Source organism: Grammomys surdaster, unplaced genomic scaffold (assembly GCF_004785775.1).
Source record: "Grammomys surdaster isolate TR1022 unplaced genomic scaffold, NIH_TR_1.0 362, whole genome shotgun sequence".
In the NCBI taxonomy this organism is placed as follows: Eukaryota; Metazoa; Chordata; class Mammalia; order Rodentia; family Muridae; genus Grammomys; species Grammomys surdaster.
In genome coordinates this window covers 1,906,322-1,922,928 of record NW_021604781.1, presented here as the reverse complement: position 1 = coordinate 1,922,928, position 16,607 = coordinate 1,906,322, and the positions used below count along the sequence as shown (strand labels likewise).

Genomic DNA, 16,607 nt, shown 5'->3' with positions numbered 1-16,607 from the left:
GAACTTGAAATATAAACCAGACTGGTCTTGAACTCACAGATTCACCTGCCTCTGCCTCCCGAACACTGGGATTGAAAGTATGTTCTGGTATGCCCTGCAAACATAATTATTTCTTCATTCGTATGTAGAATTCCTGTCAGCCATCCAGACTAGAGCTAGAGGGATTAACCTTTAACTCATTTCGCTTTCTGTGGTTCACACACAGTGACTGTTCACATGCGACGATTACTGCCCTCCTTCCCAGGGTTTGGACCTCTTACTCTGTTGGTCAAGAGAACCTAGTAAGTATATCTTGGGTGAAGGGTCCTGGCTCTTCTTGTGTGGACCCTGGGACTAGGCTGGCTCACTGGGACAGGTGTGATGGAGATAGGTCAGGTGCCAGATGACATGATTGCGTATTCAGGAGTCTGCAGGCAGCTGCCATGACTGGTCCACCCACCTTGAGCCTGAGTCCCAACTTGTCACAGCCTCTGTGCTGAGCCCTGGGTGCCTTCCTGGCTGTTGGCCACCTGTCGTCTTTTCTGGTGACATTTTACTTTGACTTTTCCTTTGAAGAGGTTTCTGAAGACAGATTGTCCCATGTAAAGGTCAGGAAAAAAAAAAAAAGAGTAGGTGATCCGTTAAAAAAAAAGAGTAGGTGACCCGTTAACAGAAATATAAGTTAAAAGGCAGGAAGTGAAATGGCTTTATACAATTAGGCTGGAGAGGATGGGTTAAAAAAAAGTGTCCTTGAAATTATTCTTTAATTCTTTAGTCATTTTTCTTTAGAGTCATAAGCAGGATGTGGAAAACAAACATTTCTATTCAATATATACACACTTTGGCAAAACAAATAATGGGGCTTTGTGAGCATCCAGACCTCCTGGACAGAGGAAAGTAGCTTCTCTTGGTTGAGCATTCTTTTTTTTTTTTTCTAAGTTCAGACCAGAAAAATGGATTCATGGTAGCGTAGGCAGACTTAAGCGTTTTGTGGGTTTGTGTGAATTTGGGGTATGCGCATGTGTACAGAAATATAGACGCTGGGTGTCCTCCTCACTGCTCCCAGAGTCTTACCACGTAGCCCTGGCTAGCCTGGAGCTCTACCGTAGACTAGGCTGACCTCAAACACAGAGATCTCTGCCTCCCCAGTGTTGAGACTAAAGGTGTGTATCACCGTTGTCTGGCTTTGAGACAAGAGATCTCACTGAACTTGGGGCTCACGACTTCAGTGAGGCTGCCTGGCCAGTGAGCTCCAGGGTTCTCCTGTCTCCCCAGCCTTGGCTTTATGGACTGGGGATTGAACTCAGTTCCGTGCGCTTGTGTGACAAGCTGAGATTCACGATGTCAAGAGTCATGCCTTCCTGAACACAGACAAGGCCTCTGTTTTGCACTGTAGAGACTGGACATCTCAATTTTTAAATATATTAAAATGAAAATTTGGACCAGCCTGACCTCAAATTCACAGAGGTCCTTCTGCCTTGGGTTAAAGGCATGTCCCAAGATGCTTGTTTTTTTTTTAAAAAAGGTTTGTTCATGAGTATGGGTGTTTTGCCTGCATGTGTGCCTTGCATCACATGTGTGCAATGTCCCCAGAGGCCAGAAGAAGGAGTCGGATTCCCTGGAAGTGGAGTTACAGATGGTTGTGAGCCAACACGTGGGTGCTGTGAACTGAACCCAGGTCCTCTGCAAGAGCAGTCCGTGCTCTTAACCACTTGAGCTATCTCTCGTCAGTCCCTGAAGTTTAGTTTTTAAGCTGTATATTTGTATAGTGATTTCTCAATTACAAAATACTGTTGTGCTATAGAAGTAATTTTGGGTATTTAATCATCACAGTACTTTATAAGTTAGCTGTTAATCAGGTCTCCCACAAGTTAAGGAGTGAGTGACATTGTAAAGGGTGCTGACGTCATGCTGAGCACACTCTGGTGTGGAAACCTCTTCAGATGGGGAAGAGAGCTAGGAACCCAGAGAATTCCTGCAGATTTTGACTCCAACTTAATCCTTCTTATTATTATTTTAATATTTACTTATATGGGTATGAATATCTTGCCAGCAGCTGTGTCTGTCTGCATACTGTGTTAGCGCTGAACCCAAGGACACCAGAAGGGGTGTCAGATCCTTTTAAAAACAACTTTTGGGGGTCTGGAGAGATGGCACAGTGGTTTAGAACAATTACCCTTCTTCTAGAGGGTCCACGTTGGTTCCCAGCGCCCACATCCCATGGCATACAACAGTGTAACGCCAGCTTCAGGGAGATCCAACCAACACCTCTGCTCTCTCCCCAAGGGCACCCGTACTCACACGCAACATATAAGTAACTAATTTGTTTTGCTAGCTAACAGCACTTGGTTGTAATGGCTAGATAGCCTGGGTATCTGGGGACTGAGTTAGTAGTCTGATGAAATTTGGAAGTGGCCTCTTAGAGGAAGGCTGTTGGTGTTGTCAGAGTCCAGTGGATGGTACCGTCCCTAGGGCAGCAGCTGGCTTCATTCAGATGAAGGTTTGGTGACTGTCTTGGATTGCTTTGTTGCTATGTTGAAACACTGACTTAAGGAGAAAAGGGTTTATTTCAACTTACAGGTTGCAATCTCTGACTTTAGCTGCTCAGGTGGAGGAGGCACAGGCTGGCTCAGGCTTGAGCAGGTGGCTTCTGAAGGAGCCAGAGTGTACTGTAAACACTTTAGTCCTGGAAGGCCCGGAATGCTCTGTGCCTCCTCTTCCTCTCCTTTTTTCCTTCCTTATTTATTCTTCCATGATGATTTAAAAACAAAACCATTTCTAACTTGGGTCTCACAAAAAATGGGCTAGGTACTATTCTTTCTCTTTCAGGTTTTTATTTTTATTCATGTGTATGTGTGTAGGGTGTGTGTGTGTGTGTGTGTGGTGTGTGTGTGTGTGTGGTGTGTGTGTGGTGTGTGTGTAGTGTGTGTGGTGTGTTTGTGTGGTGTATGTGGGGTGTGTGTGTATGTGTGTGTGTGTATGTGGTGTGTGAGTGTGTGGTGGTGTGTGTGGTGTGTGTGGTGTGTGTGTGTGTGTGGTGTGTGTGTTTGGTGTGTGTGTGTGGTGTGTGTGTGTGGTGTGTGTGGTGTGTGTGTGTTAGCAATCTGTTAAACTCCACCTCCAGAGTCACCTGGCAACAGCCAGGTATGCTCCGCCCCACAGTTACCTGGCAACAGGCAGGTAACCCTGCCCACTATAAAAGGGGCTGCTTGGCCCCTCCTCTCTCTCTTGGCTTCTCAACCCAGCACCTGCAGGTTGTCTCCCCTCCCCCCTTCCCTTCCCCCTCTCTCCACGTGGTCATGGCCGGCCTCTACTCCTCTCTACTTCTCTCTCTGTCCTCTTGCTCTCCCACTCTCTTAATAAACCTCCCCTAGTGGAACCATCTTGGCCTGCTGTGATCTGTCCCAAGCTGCGCAGTGGAAATCCTTTCAGTGTGTATGTGGTGTGTGTGTGTATGTGGTGTGTGTGTGTGGTGTGTGTGTGTGTGATGTGTGTGTGTGTATGTGTGTGTGTGTGGTGTGTGTGTATGTGTGTGTATGTGTGGTGTGTGTGTGTGTGTATGTGGTGTGTGAGTGTGTGTATGTGGTGTGTGTGTGTGTGTGTGTATGCCCTGACTGTGCAGGTGCCCAGGGAGGCCAGATGGAGTTGTCAGATTTCCCAGTGCTGGATTCTGAACTACTTGACATGCATTCTGGGAACCGAACTCAGGCTCTCTGGAAGAACAATGTGTGCTTTTACCCACTGAGCCATGGCTTCAGCCCCCAAGGTGCTCACTCTTGTCAACTCCTGGAGCAGATGGTGGTTAGTATGGTCTCTCTAAGCCTTCTGATTGTTGTTCTGTCCCCAAGGTGCCTTCAAGCAAGTATTTTTCGTTCTTTTTTTTTGTTTGTTTTTTTTTGTTTTTTGTCTTTTTTTGTTTATTGAGACAGGGTTTCTCTGTGTAGACCTGGCTGTCCTGGAACTCACTCTGTAGACCAGGCTAGCCTCGAACTCAGAAATCCGCCTGCCTCTGCCTCCCAAGTCCTGGGATTAAAGGCGTGCGCCACCACCGCCCGGCTAGAAATGTGTAGCCCAGGCTGGCCTCGAACTCGTGATCCTCCTGCCTCTGCCTCCTTCAGCAAATCCTACCGGTGTGCACAAGTATTTTTCTTGTAGTCAGTTGTTCAATTCCAAAGTAAATTAGAAAGTAGGCATTGGAATTTCCAGTGCCCTACCTAAAGGCTCGGATTTCAGTGTCCCAACACTCCTAGATTGGGTGAGTTAAGTGTCTGACTTCCAGTAATTTGGATGTGAATCTCTTGAGTGTTATTTATAGGTTTGGGAACATTGTTTAAATGATAACAAAAGTCAGATTCCTTTCAGGGGAGTGCACACACTAACTGTGTTTGGGGGATGGGTTAGCTTGGTTTCCGCCCTTCCAGGCACTGCATTCTTTATTTCTTGTGTAGCTTTTTGGGACCCTTCTCACAACCCTCAACAGCCCAGCATGTGGAATGCCCTGTCTAGGGAAGAGAGCTGTCCTGTGGGGGTGATGGGGGGGAGTGCTGAGGGTGTGGCTCACGGGATGCTCACACCAACACCCTTTCTTTTCATTTAGGATGTGTAGCAGCCAGCCAGCAATTTAGCTCCAGGAGAACAAATTACTTGCAGGTCTATAAAAGTACAGCAACATCCAGGCTTGTCAATGCTTGCCTAATTTCCTGTGGTAATTGCAGGGCTTGCACAGACAGCCTTCTTAAAGGGCTTCTTGATTCAGACCTGTGGGCTCCCGGCCACATCCCGAATTCATTTGTCTTTGGGGGCAGTTCCAGATACCAGCCTTGGGAAAGAGGAGATGACTGACGTCACCTGCCAGGAGCCGTTTTGTAGCATCATACGTACATCCCATAGTGTCACAGGAAGTCACCTGGCTTGTGTCTTGGCAGCCGAAAGCCAATGACCATGCCATTTGTGAACAGCCTGTACAAACTGTTGTTGGGAATGTATCTCCCAGTTCGCCTCTGCCTCCCTGTGCTGGGCATGCCTCCAAAGCTTTGCTGTTAAACTTTAAAAAGAAAAAAAAAATCTTCCTCATGGTTGCTTCCTGAAGTCACCCCTTTTTCTCAGGTCCTGGACCACACACACTTATACAACCTAAATAGAGGGCTTCCTATTCTGCCCTTGATTTGGAGCCGAAGGCCTAGAAACCATGTATAAGGCCGTATTTAGCAAATGTCATAGTCTTTCTTAATCTTATTCTGTGCTCTGACATTGTTCTATGCAAGTTTCGAGCTGAGATTGGGTTTTGTATTCCCACCATAAGAGAACAGCCCGAGCTGCCATACGTGGGCTGCTCGTGTTTATTAGGCCGGAGTTCATTTCGTGTTCCCAACTCTCTCAGAGCAGAGCGACCATTCCACGTAATGAATGGCCCTGTGAACTTGGTGTCACACGGAGTGTGGCAGCTGGAGTCTGCTCATTGATCTGGAGGGGCGGAGATGAGAGCTTAGACTCAGAGCAGAATTTTAGTCTGTGGCAGAGGGGCTGCTGGCGCGAGCGTTTCCCGTTCCCTCACGGTGGAATGGATCGCCCGTAGCCATTCTCTCAGGGTTCCCCCACACCTCAATCAGCATCTTAAAATGTCACCCATGTGCTGTGATGTTCATCAGTTTGAGCGAAACTTGGAGTTTTTTCATTGAAAACAAAGGCTTATCTGGCCGTCACGGTGACTCTAGAATTTCCATTACTCACCCCTACGCAGGCAACCTGCTCCTGTTTGCTCCTCACGTCTCTCTCTTCTACTCCCCCAGTTCCGGGCAAGCAGTTCCGGGCAGTAAGCCCTTTCCGTCTGGATTCCAGACATTTCATACAAATGGACCCGCCCGACATATTCACGGCAGGCTTCTTTCACTTAGTATGGTGTTACCCAAGCCAGTCTGTGTTGTTGCCTGGGTTAGTACCTCATAACTCTTTATGGATGGATAATAGTCCACAGCACGGGACGTTTGGGTTGTTTCCACTTTTCACTATTATGAATTTTGGAGTATACTCCTGTTAGGATACCCTGCACAGTGAGGGTTCCCTCTCACCCTAGGATTAGGCACAAACCACACCCAAACACCTATTTTCACAGATCCTTTATTAAGCAGGGAAGAAAATTCAAAGTGGCTGCCCTCTGACTCAGGCAAGGAAAACAGCAGCAAATGACCTTGCAGGTGTTATTTGTAAGGGGAGGAGAAGGGAGGGCTATGTTAGAACGGGCCAGGATGTGGTGGTGTGTTCTGATGGGGCATGTTAATTAGGTGATCCAAAGGGGGACTTTTGATTGCTGGACTTCAATACTTTGATAGCTGGACCTTGTTGGTCAGCCTCAGGAGGAGGAAGTGGCCAAATAAGGGAATAGACTATGGTGGTTAGCTTCCGAAGTGTAATCTAATCTTTTTCTTTTTCTTTTTTTTTTTTATATATAGCAAGGAAGAGGGAATCAGGAAAAGGGTAAAGCCTGCCAGGGCCATCCATGCTGGCTGGAGTCCCTTCTATACCTTTTAATGAAGTTGCTAACTCATGAGCCAAACCCAAGTTAAACTTCTGTTTACCTGTTTAAATCTTTTTTAGGCAGGTGTTCAGATCCCTGTAAGTCTCAAGACCAGCAGGAAAACCATAGGAGCGATCTGAGTGGAGTGGAGAATGAAATTTGGGTCAGCTCCACTTTAGCAGGTTCTGGGTCAAAGGTGCACAGAAAGGCGCAGGAAGGGGTGTGGCAAGGCCTGGGAGGATGCTTGGCGTTTCAAGGCAAGGGATGGTTCCAGGATGGGAGATAGCAGGTAGTCTGCCTGCATCCTTCCGGAAGACCCCCTGAACATGTCCCTAGACCACTGTCCTTCCAGCCATGCAAAGGAGTCCTGTTTTCATCCGGTTAGTTTTCTACCGATCTGTGTGGGCAGTCGGCCTGAGCAGATCTTGAGGATAGAGGGCAGTGGAAGGTGATTACTGAGGTGTGTGAGAACATGCAGGTGTAGGGGCAGAGTGTGCCTTTGTTTTTACGGGAAGCCACATGGAGCTTGAAGACATCCTTAAGAGTAGCGCAGAGCCTCCAGAGTCGGGCTTTGACCGACCACCACACTGTCCTTTCTGCTGGGAGACACATGCTCTGCCTTGTCAGGCCTTTTGAGCTGCTCTGCCTTGGAGCTTTGGGTCTGCCTTTAATTTCCCCGCCCCGCATCCTTTTCTTTGCTGATCTGGGTTTTTTGAGACAAGGGTGTAGCATTGTAGCCCAGACCATCCTCAAACTCTCCATCCTCCTGATGCAGACTCCTGAGTGCTGGGATTATAGATGTGAGTCCTAAAGCCTGGTTTCCCAGGCTTCCTTCCTTTTACCTGCTCATTTTGTTGGTAACTTGTAGTATGTGTGTTGTATTTGTGTGTCCTGCAGTGTGTATTGTGTGTCTCGAAGTGTATGTTTAGTAATTGTGGGTTTCAAGACTAGCTCTCTTGGAACTGGAGAGATGGCTCAGGTTAAGAGCAGTAGCTGTGCTTTCAGAGGATCTCGATTCCCAGCACCCAAAAGGCAGCTCATAACCGGCTGTAACTCCAGGTCCATGGGATTCATCGACCTCTTCTGGCCTCTGTGGGTACTGCATGCATGTGATACAGCGGCACACGTAGACAAAACACTCACACATAATAATACATGCACACAGGCAAAATACACACAGAGAACGAAAAATAAAGAAAAGAAAAGCCACAATAGCAGCAACAAGAGTAGCCTTCTCTCATCAGACCCTTACCTCTTCACTGGCCAGGGCTGTATTTTGTAGACTGGCTGACAGACATGTTACACATTCAAATTCAGGATGGGTGCCACTGTCCCCTCGAGCACCTCATTAATGAGACAATTCTTTCTTTTTAAAAGACAAACCGTGTAATTAAGAGCTGATTATTCAGCCATCAAACAGTTCTTCAGTCAAACTGCAGTCTTCCTTTAAATAGCGGCTTCCCCTCGGCTGGGTTTATCTGTGTAGCTGATCATCCATTTGGCAGAGAGCAAGCCACGCTTGCTGAGAGCGGGCACCCAGGGTTGAAGGAGAGAATGAAATGGCGAGAAGGCATTTGTGGGCCCATGACATTTATCCCAAGAAATCCTTCAAGAATGCATTTATTAAATTAAAAAAACAAAACCTTAACAGATTTCTGTCTGTCAGTCAGTCAATCTAGACTGTTATAGGGAGTCCTTGTGTGGCTCTGGTTGGCTTCTGCCTCTCTGTCTATTATCTATCAGTCAATCAATCATCTGTCGAGACAGGATCTCACCGTGTAACACAGGCTGGCTTTGAACCCGAGTCTCTTGCTGTAGTTGCCCCAGGGCTCTGAGCTTAGGGGTGTGCATTGATGCTCTTTGATTTTTTAACCACTTCTTTGTGCTCTGGAGGAGGGAAGACACTGAGGCTGGGAATGGTGTGTCTAAGCTCATGTCTGCCTCCCTGGTCATCAGGAGTTCGGACCAGAGTTCTTCTCAAAGCTCTGCCTCACGCCTCTGCTTCCTCATCCTGTCCCATCATTCTGTATCCACTAGGAGGGTTGTTCTTGTGCCTTTTAAATGAGGCCACACCTGTGCCTTCGGTGAGGGCCTGGTGCACAGTATGGGCTTAATGTATTGGCTAGCCTCTTACTATTATCAATAGGACCGTCACTGATTTACTTTTGCTGGGCCAGATGTAGAATTGAGAGCTAGTGGAGAGAGCGAGCCAGTGTGGGCAAGGGGCCTGGATGGGAAGTCCGTGTGTCTGGTGTGTCTGTCCTTCCATGCCTCCCCATGCTATGCTCTGGCTGTCTCTTCCTTTCTTCCAGTGCTTTTGACTCTCATCAGATTTTCCTTTTAGACTCTGAGCGTTGCCCTTTTATGAGTCAAGTTGGTTCCTTTACTCTTAAGAGTTCATAATTTTGTTTTTTAAATTATCGGGTGGTAGACTAGTGCTTGTTGGCTAGGAGAGAGGGCTAAGCTACCCTCTCCATCCAAACAGACCTGATTCCTTGCAGGTAAAAGATGGCACTCAGACTCTTTGTCATGGTGAGAAACTTAGGAATGAGTGTGAGCCTGTGTGTACCACGTGAATGTAGTACCTGCAGAGACCAGAAGAGGGCACCAGACACTTCATTTTCCCCCCTCCCCCCTCCCAACTCCCCAGACTTAAGTTATAGTTGTGAACCACCATGTGGGTGCTGGGAATTGAAGCCAGGTCCTCTGCAAGAGCAGCCAGTGCTCAACCTCTGAGCTATCATTCCGGCCCCATAAGAGGACTTTTAAATAGTATGCCAGTGGGGCCTGAACTTAACATGGAGTCACCTTTTGTGAGCTCCCTGCACATCTATGACATAGGGACCATAGGCCTGTCCGGGAATTTGGAAGCCACCTGGCAGACCTGTAGGGCAGAGGGGGCACCCAGCAATCTCAATTCTACAGACCTTGCCCAATGTCGGTCTACAGGTCAGCAGACTCATCCCCGAGCAGGTGCCTCTGCCCACACTTCATCTTTCTATGCTTTGATGCATTTGCTTCCTCTCTTGTGATTTGGGGACAGCCAGGTTTCTCACGGGATGCGACCGGCGGCAAGGTTTTGGATTCTTGGGAATACATGCTCACTTGCAGATCTTACCTGTGTTCCTTGGTCTTGGAATTTAGATAATTGAACATTCTCCAACCCGCCTTGTTAGATCCATGCAGTGCTTTTCATTCTCCAGGTCAATGCCAGGAGGCGTGGTTTCTCCACTGCCCAGTGTACCTTGCAGGTTGCCTAGTAACAACCTGGGCCTCCCAGCTAGTTAACTGCTATTCCTTAGTGTGGCAACTGAAGAGGTCTGTAGACCGGTGGCTCTCAACCTGTGGGTCGAGACCTGGTGTGTGTGTGTAAATTCCTAACAGTAGCAAAAATCACAGTTATGAAGTAGCAATGAAATTAATTTATGGTTGGGGGGTCACCACAACATGAGGAACTGTATTTAAGGGACACAGCATTTGGGAGGTTGAGAACCTTCTGGATTACTGGGGCGTGGAGGCAAGCAGATCAACACTGCCACCCCGACCCCAGCTTCTTCAGTTTGGAGCCATCACTCGGCTTTGCCCATGGGTAAGACTCTTTCATTGGCCTTCATCGGTTTTCAGCAATGAAGGGCCATGCAGCCTTTATCTCAAGGTTTTTGTGGCTTGAAGGATGACTCATCAAATTTTGAGCCAAGTGATCTCGGTACAGAGTGGGTGGGGCAATTTAATGAGTGAAAGCCTGAGGCTAAACAAAGTCAGCTAGCCTGGACCAGTGGGAGCTCTCGGAGACTGAGCCACCAACCAAAGAGCAGACATGGCCTGGGCCTAGGCCCCCAGCACCAGGGCTGCCTTGTCAGGCTTCAGTGGGAGAGGGTGCGTCTAACCCTTCAGAGCCTTGATGTGCTAGGGTGGGGGGATACCCAGGGGAGGGCCCACTCTCTCAGAGGAGAAAAGAAGGGGGCATGGGAGGAGGGACTTTGGGAGGGACAGCATTTGGGGTGAAAATAAATAAATAAATAAATAAATTGAAAGGCTGAGGCTAGGGCATATATCTAACCATTTTTTTGTTGACCATGTTTCCTTTAGAGATTTTAAATTTTAAGCCCACCCACTCATCCATCCGAATACGCATCCGTAGAACCTCAGGCAGCATTGTCTAGGTGCTGTGGTCTCTGAGAGAACTTTTACATTTCAATTTTACTGCGGCCTGAGGCAAGTGGATAGAAACACGTAGCTGTCCTTGTTTGCTTTCTGTTGCTCTGATGAAACACTAGTCATGAGCAACTTTGGGAGGAAACAAGTCTGTTTCAACTTACTGGTTACAGTCCATCCTTGAGAAAAACCCAGGCAGGGACTGAAGTGGAAACCAGGAGGACACTGCTTCCTGGCTTAGCTCCTGGCTTGATCAGCTAGCTTTCTTCTACAGCAGAAACAGGAGAGAAGCAAAACTCCCCAATCCTGGCTAGACAGTACAAGAGAGAGGAAGGGCTTGTATCCCACTGTCTTCTTTAAGGACCTGCCTTCAATGGCCGGTTGTATCCCACTGTCTCCTTTAAGGACCTGCTCAATGGCCTAACTTCCCCCCTACTAGACTCCACCTCTTAAAAGTTCTATAAGCTCCCAATAGCCTATAGGATGAGGAATGATCCTTTACCATATGGGCCCCTGGGGGACATTTAAGATGGAAACTATAGCATAATGTTTCACGACTTGATGGCTGAAGGATGGAAGGGATTCTCCTGGATTTTGTGATCCAGCAGACCCTTTCAGGATGACCACTTCTGGGCAAAAAGGTTGTAAGAGTCAATGGTGGGAGGACCAGAGGGAGAGACGTGGCAGGACCATTGTACTCACAGACTCAAAGGCATCGGTGGCCGTCTGCACAAGACCTAGCCAGGCATCACTTGAGGAGGGGCAGGAGGGCTGGTGCACCAGCCCTTACCTCTCACTGAGGAACTACATAGACAGCTGATGGCTTCTGGGGAAGGGGAGTCAGGTTTCATTTTAGGTGGCTCATCCTAGGTCAGTCACCCTCTAATGGATGGGCCTATACCCAGGAGTATATGGGAAGCAAAACTTGGGGTTGATGGGTTATTTTAAAAAGGGGGTATGGGGAGTGGAGGAGTTGGGTCAATATGATCAAAATACTTTGTATGAAATTCTCAAGAAATTTTTAAAAGAAAAAGAATGGACTCTTGGCATGCCTGCCCGCATAGCCTCAAAATGGCTAACGGTCAGCATAGCTCTGTGTGTGCTACAGGCTCCAGGCGCTCTTACTGAGCTCCTGTCTCTATTAAATGTAACCATCTGAGTCCTTTCAACTTATACTTTGGGTAGAAGCTAGCTAAGACGTCCAGTGCACAGGTCCCGGGCCGGGCCAAGTGTCTACTATGGATAGAACACAGCCGCAGGTGCATGATCACAGGTCCACAGGCCGCCTCACCCCTGGAAGGCCTTGAAGGGTGGCGGTTAAATGCTGCCTGCTTTACTATGAGATAATGGGTGTTGAATTCATCATGTATTAGGTGCATGGGATTTTCATTATTCTGCTTTTAACAAAGGAATTTGCAAGCCTGACAAGTTAGAATGAGTCGGTTGGAGCCTTTCTTGGATTAGGGGAAATCTGGCCTAATGAATGTATTCACTATGCATTCCAGGCACTAATCCCCATAGGTTTGCTTGGATTAACAGGTGGCATGCGTTTTTCATTCTCCTCAATGTTAGCATTAAGTGTTTTACATCCTACAGCAGAAAAATGTGACCAGAGCAAGCCCCCCAGACAACTATTTAAGAGTCCCCTGCTCAGCCTCCTCTCTTTTCAGTCCTGGGGACTGACGCCACGGCTGTTCGAATGCTTGGTGGGCACCACCTCACAAGCCGCAGCACCTTCCGTAGCTTGCATATGTTGCATTTGGCTATGACACCAGAGCTCCGTGTGCCGTTGGTGGGATCTGAACTCTCATGAGGGCTCTTAAGTCCTGAGACGTGGAGTGTTCACACTTGACTCGGGTTCGGTCCTGGTTTTCTGATATATGCAGATAGCATTGGCATGTTGCAATATGCCATTTAAAAAAAAATTGTGAGGCCAGAGAGATGGCTCAGCGGTCACAAGCCTGGGCTGCCCTGGCAGAGAAAGGAGAGTGACACCCAAACCTTGAGGCCACACCGTGGTTTGCCTCGTCAATGCCCACTTGTGGACTCTGTCAGTGATGGTGTCCTGCTTACTGTAGCAGATTTAAGTGAAATCATTCCTTTCCCTGTCAGCCCTGATTTGAGGCTCTGGTGTCCAAACACAGCTGTGTGACAAGCCTTTCTTCTCTGCCTTGCAGGAGTGTCAAGCTACTGTCACCTCTGCTGTGCTGTGTTGGCTCCCAGGTGCCAATCCTCGTCAGTGAGAAGATCCACGGATCTTACTGCAGGTACTGTACGCCCATTGGCACCCCAGAACGTCTACATTCTTGCACTAGAATGTATCATTCATTTCAACCTAACCTAACTGATAACCATAGCCCTCTGTGCTATCTGTGGACATGGGACCTCGGGCCTGGCCTGTGCTGGGTAAGCAGGCACTCTACCTAAAGCTGAACCTTGCACTCTTCCTAAAATTCCCAACATTTGTTCTTTTTTAGACTTGACAGTTCTGAACAGAGCGTGTGGTGGGGAGTGTGGAAGGGGAGCGGTCAAGGCTGGCCAGTGAAACTGTCTTAGAAAAAAGAAAGTATGATTCTTATGTTTGGGTTCTGCGTAGGAAAAGTGTCACTGAGAATATACTTTAAAAATCTACTGCTTTAGCTGAGTGTGGTGGTGCACTCGGGAGACAGGGGCAGGCAGTTTATGTAGCGGGGCCAGGCTGGTCTATGTAGTGGGGCTAGCCTGGTCTACATAGCAAGGCCAGCCTGGTCTATGTATTGAATCTAGCCTGGTCTACATCATGAGTTCCAGGACAGCTTGGGCTACATACAGAGATCCTGTCCCCCCCCCAAAAAAAAATTTATAAAATAAACACATTAGTTGATTAAGTAAAATATAAAAACTTGTGGGAAAATCACTGCTCTAGCTGGTGTCTATGAAGTTAGGAAGGGTCACTGTCTGTGGAGAGTTCATTGTTATTCTTGGTGTGTTATCATCAGAAAATGTTGAAGGGTAAAGCTTTCAGTATGGATAGCGGGCACACAGGGGGTGAGGAGCTGTGTGTGTGTGTGTGTACAGTGAACCTCACGCATTCTTACAGTCATTTATGGCTGTTCACAGCCTTCATTCTGTCTTTGCTATATTAGGAATGCCCACATAATCGGGTTCAGCCGACCACATGAGTCCTTAATCTTTGTGGGAGACACAGCCTGGAAGCGGCCTCTTGGCGAGGATTAAGAAGGAAGGAGGAAGGGGCTCTGCAGGGAGGGTCACAGGCTACGAGCAGTACCTGCTGATGAGGTCCATGTCGTGGCCTCCAATTTAATTATGTCAGGGGACAGGGACAGAGGTGCAGAATTGCCAGATGTTCCTTTCCAGAGCCTTAGTGAAATTGGATGAGGAGATGGGGAGGGTGTTGTGCCTGGGCCTGAGCCTGAGCCTGGGCAACCCTGGTCTCATTCAGGTGTCTATGTAGTCAGAGAAGCAGCTCATTCCGTGAGCTTGATCTTCCTGCTCCAGTCACAGTGTTTCTGCCTCCCTAACAGCCCAGTGGAGGACGGCCTCCTCACTACCTAACAGGAGGGTGTTGACAACCAAAGGAGCCCGAATCCAGCTTGGGAAGTGCTGAGCCAAAGTATAGAGGACATCATTGCTCAGTCCTCAATCCCAGGTCCTCAGCAACGGCTCCACTCACAGCTAAAACCAACAGGCCAGCTTACCACCATCCTATCTTGGGATAAGAGATACAGGCCAGGTGATACTGTCTGTGGCACGTCGCCAGGAGGCCTTCCTGTCTTGGCCAGCCACGTGTATGTATGCCTCTTACTTCTTCATGTCTAGTCCTCTGTGCCGAGGATGGCGGACCTCACGTAGTCTGATTGTTAGACCCCTCAGACGAGGTGGCTGAGGGTGAGACATCCGCCTTGCTGGGTTCCTGGGAGGAGCCTAGCGGAATGGCCCGTAAGCTAATACTGATTCTTCTCCACCTGCAGGGGAGGGTTTGTGGTATACAGCAGGTACTCAATAAGTATTTGCTGTGCAGGTGGTTGGATCTGACCGGTTACTTGCTGTATTCTCTCCATGAACACTACGAGGCCGGAGGAGTGAGTGGCTCATCTTCTGTGGGTTCTGAAATCCTACAATGATGATGGCCCATTGTGGAGACCTTTTTGGGAGACAGGGCCTTATTAAATAGTCCCGGATGGCCTTCAGCTTCATCCATATGTAGAGCAGGCTGGCCTCAGACTGAAAGAGATCGACTCAACTCTGCCTCTCAAGTGTTGGGATTAAAGGTTTCTGCCATAATACTTGGCCAGAGACATATTTTTGATGTTACTATAGGTAGTGTTTTGTTTTGCTTTTTAGATTCCAGTTTTTACTTTATTTTTGCCAGTGTCACATATATGTTTGTAATGTATTGTTTCCTCGTGGTGTAGGACTGGGCAGAGATGCTGGCTAGGAAGGGTGAGTCTACTCAGCCTAGAGATCTGAGGCTTGTCAAGGGGGCTATCCCAGCATGGCAGCTTGCTCCGACAAACCAGAATGGAGAGGCTACAAACAAGATACAGCCCTGGACGGTTGACTGCCCTGTGGGAGTGACACCCAGCCTGTTACCTGGCTTATTCTCTAGGTTCCAAGGATGCTTCAAGCCATCCAAGTGGGTGTGGTGGAAAAACCTCTGGCTGTGCTGGGGTGGCTTCAGTTACTGTTCAGAACTGAATTATCTTGTTTGGTTGTATAGAAGAACGAGTTCTGGACGCTTGAAGGATTTCCTCTTAGCTGTAGCAAGCAAAGGGACCTTGAAATAGTTTGTCAGGTGACAGTGGTGGGTAGGGGAGAGGAACTATTTTGGGTCTTGCTTAAGACAGGAGTTGAAATGTCTGGATTCAGCTTTTTAAAGGGCTAGGAGTATAGCTCAGCAGGAGGCGTGTGTTTAGCACATTCTATTCATTCCCAGCTACACACACACACACACACACACACACACACACACACAACACAGCCTTAAAAAAATAGTAGACGGGACCTATGACCTTCTTCTCAGATGTAGAACAGACTGTCAGAGAGAGGGAAGCAGGTTCAGCTATTTGGGTCTAAAGCATTTGAGGCAGTCGATCAGGTTCAGATCCTGGGTGATGTGTGGCTACCCTATCACATTAGAACCGTTAAAGCGAGCAGTCACTCGGCCACTGACCTGTGATAAAATTCACTGCTTGCGGCCTCGGCGCTCTCCCACGAGGCAGTTAGCGTCATTCCTTTAGAATTACTCGAGCATTCTGGGTGGCTTTCCCCACCTCTACCTGTCCTCTGGGCTGGTTGGGTCTTTGATCGCTCAGATAAACATTCTGATCTCCGAAGACCTTTGTGTAACTGGACGTTTTCTTTCTGCTCTCTATTCAAGGCTATTCGGTTCATGCCTCCCAGGGTGTCTACCTATTTATATGCATGTTACACAGGAGGAAACCTTGGGGCTGGGATAAATATGGCTACTCGTTTTTTAGCCAGGTTTGGTCTGAATGAGTGTTTCAGATTATAAACACTTTCCTTCTGGGTTGAGCGCCTGAGATTTTGGCCACCAGTGAACTGTGACTTGGAATAGGCCAGGAAGACAGACCACAAAATGTGGCATTTCCTGTGTAGGGATTACTTGTGCTGACCTCTTCTGCCTAGATAATACCCATGGCAACCAGGGGTGTGGGTTCTGTGTGCCTGAGGGCTCTTTGAGAAGACAGAGCCAGAACGGACTGCAGGTAAATACAACTGGTTCTGACATTTGTTTATGCAAAGGTTTATGCCAATCAGATTAAAATACTGTATAAGAAGATGCCAAAACTGGAGCCTCTCTAGGCCAGGCTAGACCCCTCAAGATGTGGTTCTGCCCTTCTGCTTCTCTTTGGCCTCTGACCAGCAGTGTGGTTTCAGGTGTCTGTTGTCCCGTGTGCCAGCTGCAGCTGCAGGTGTGTGCTGTTTCTTTCCAGTA

The 16,607-nt window shown here is 48.0% G+C and overlaps 1 protein-coding gene across 2 annotated transcripts in view; it reads left to right on the top strand.

The window, feature by feature from the left end:
* Slc7a1 (solute carrier family 7 member 1) overlaps positions 1 to 16,607 on the top strand; it is a 75,391-nt gene that overhangs the window by 26,664 nt on the left and 32,120 nt on the right. Inside the window, exon 1 of one of the 2 annotated variants that reach the window (XM_028779807.1) lies at positions 12,847 to 12,915. The exons of the other annotated variant lie outside the window; for it this stretch is intronic. The gene's annotated coding sequence lies outside the window, so the exon portion shown is untranslated. Of the gene's footprint in view, positions 1 to 12,846; positions 12,916 to 16,607 lie in introns of those variants that run through there. 2 annotated transcript variants of the gene reach the window in all.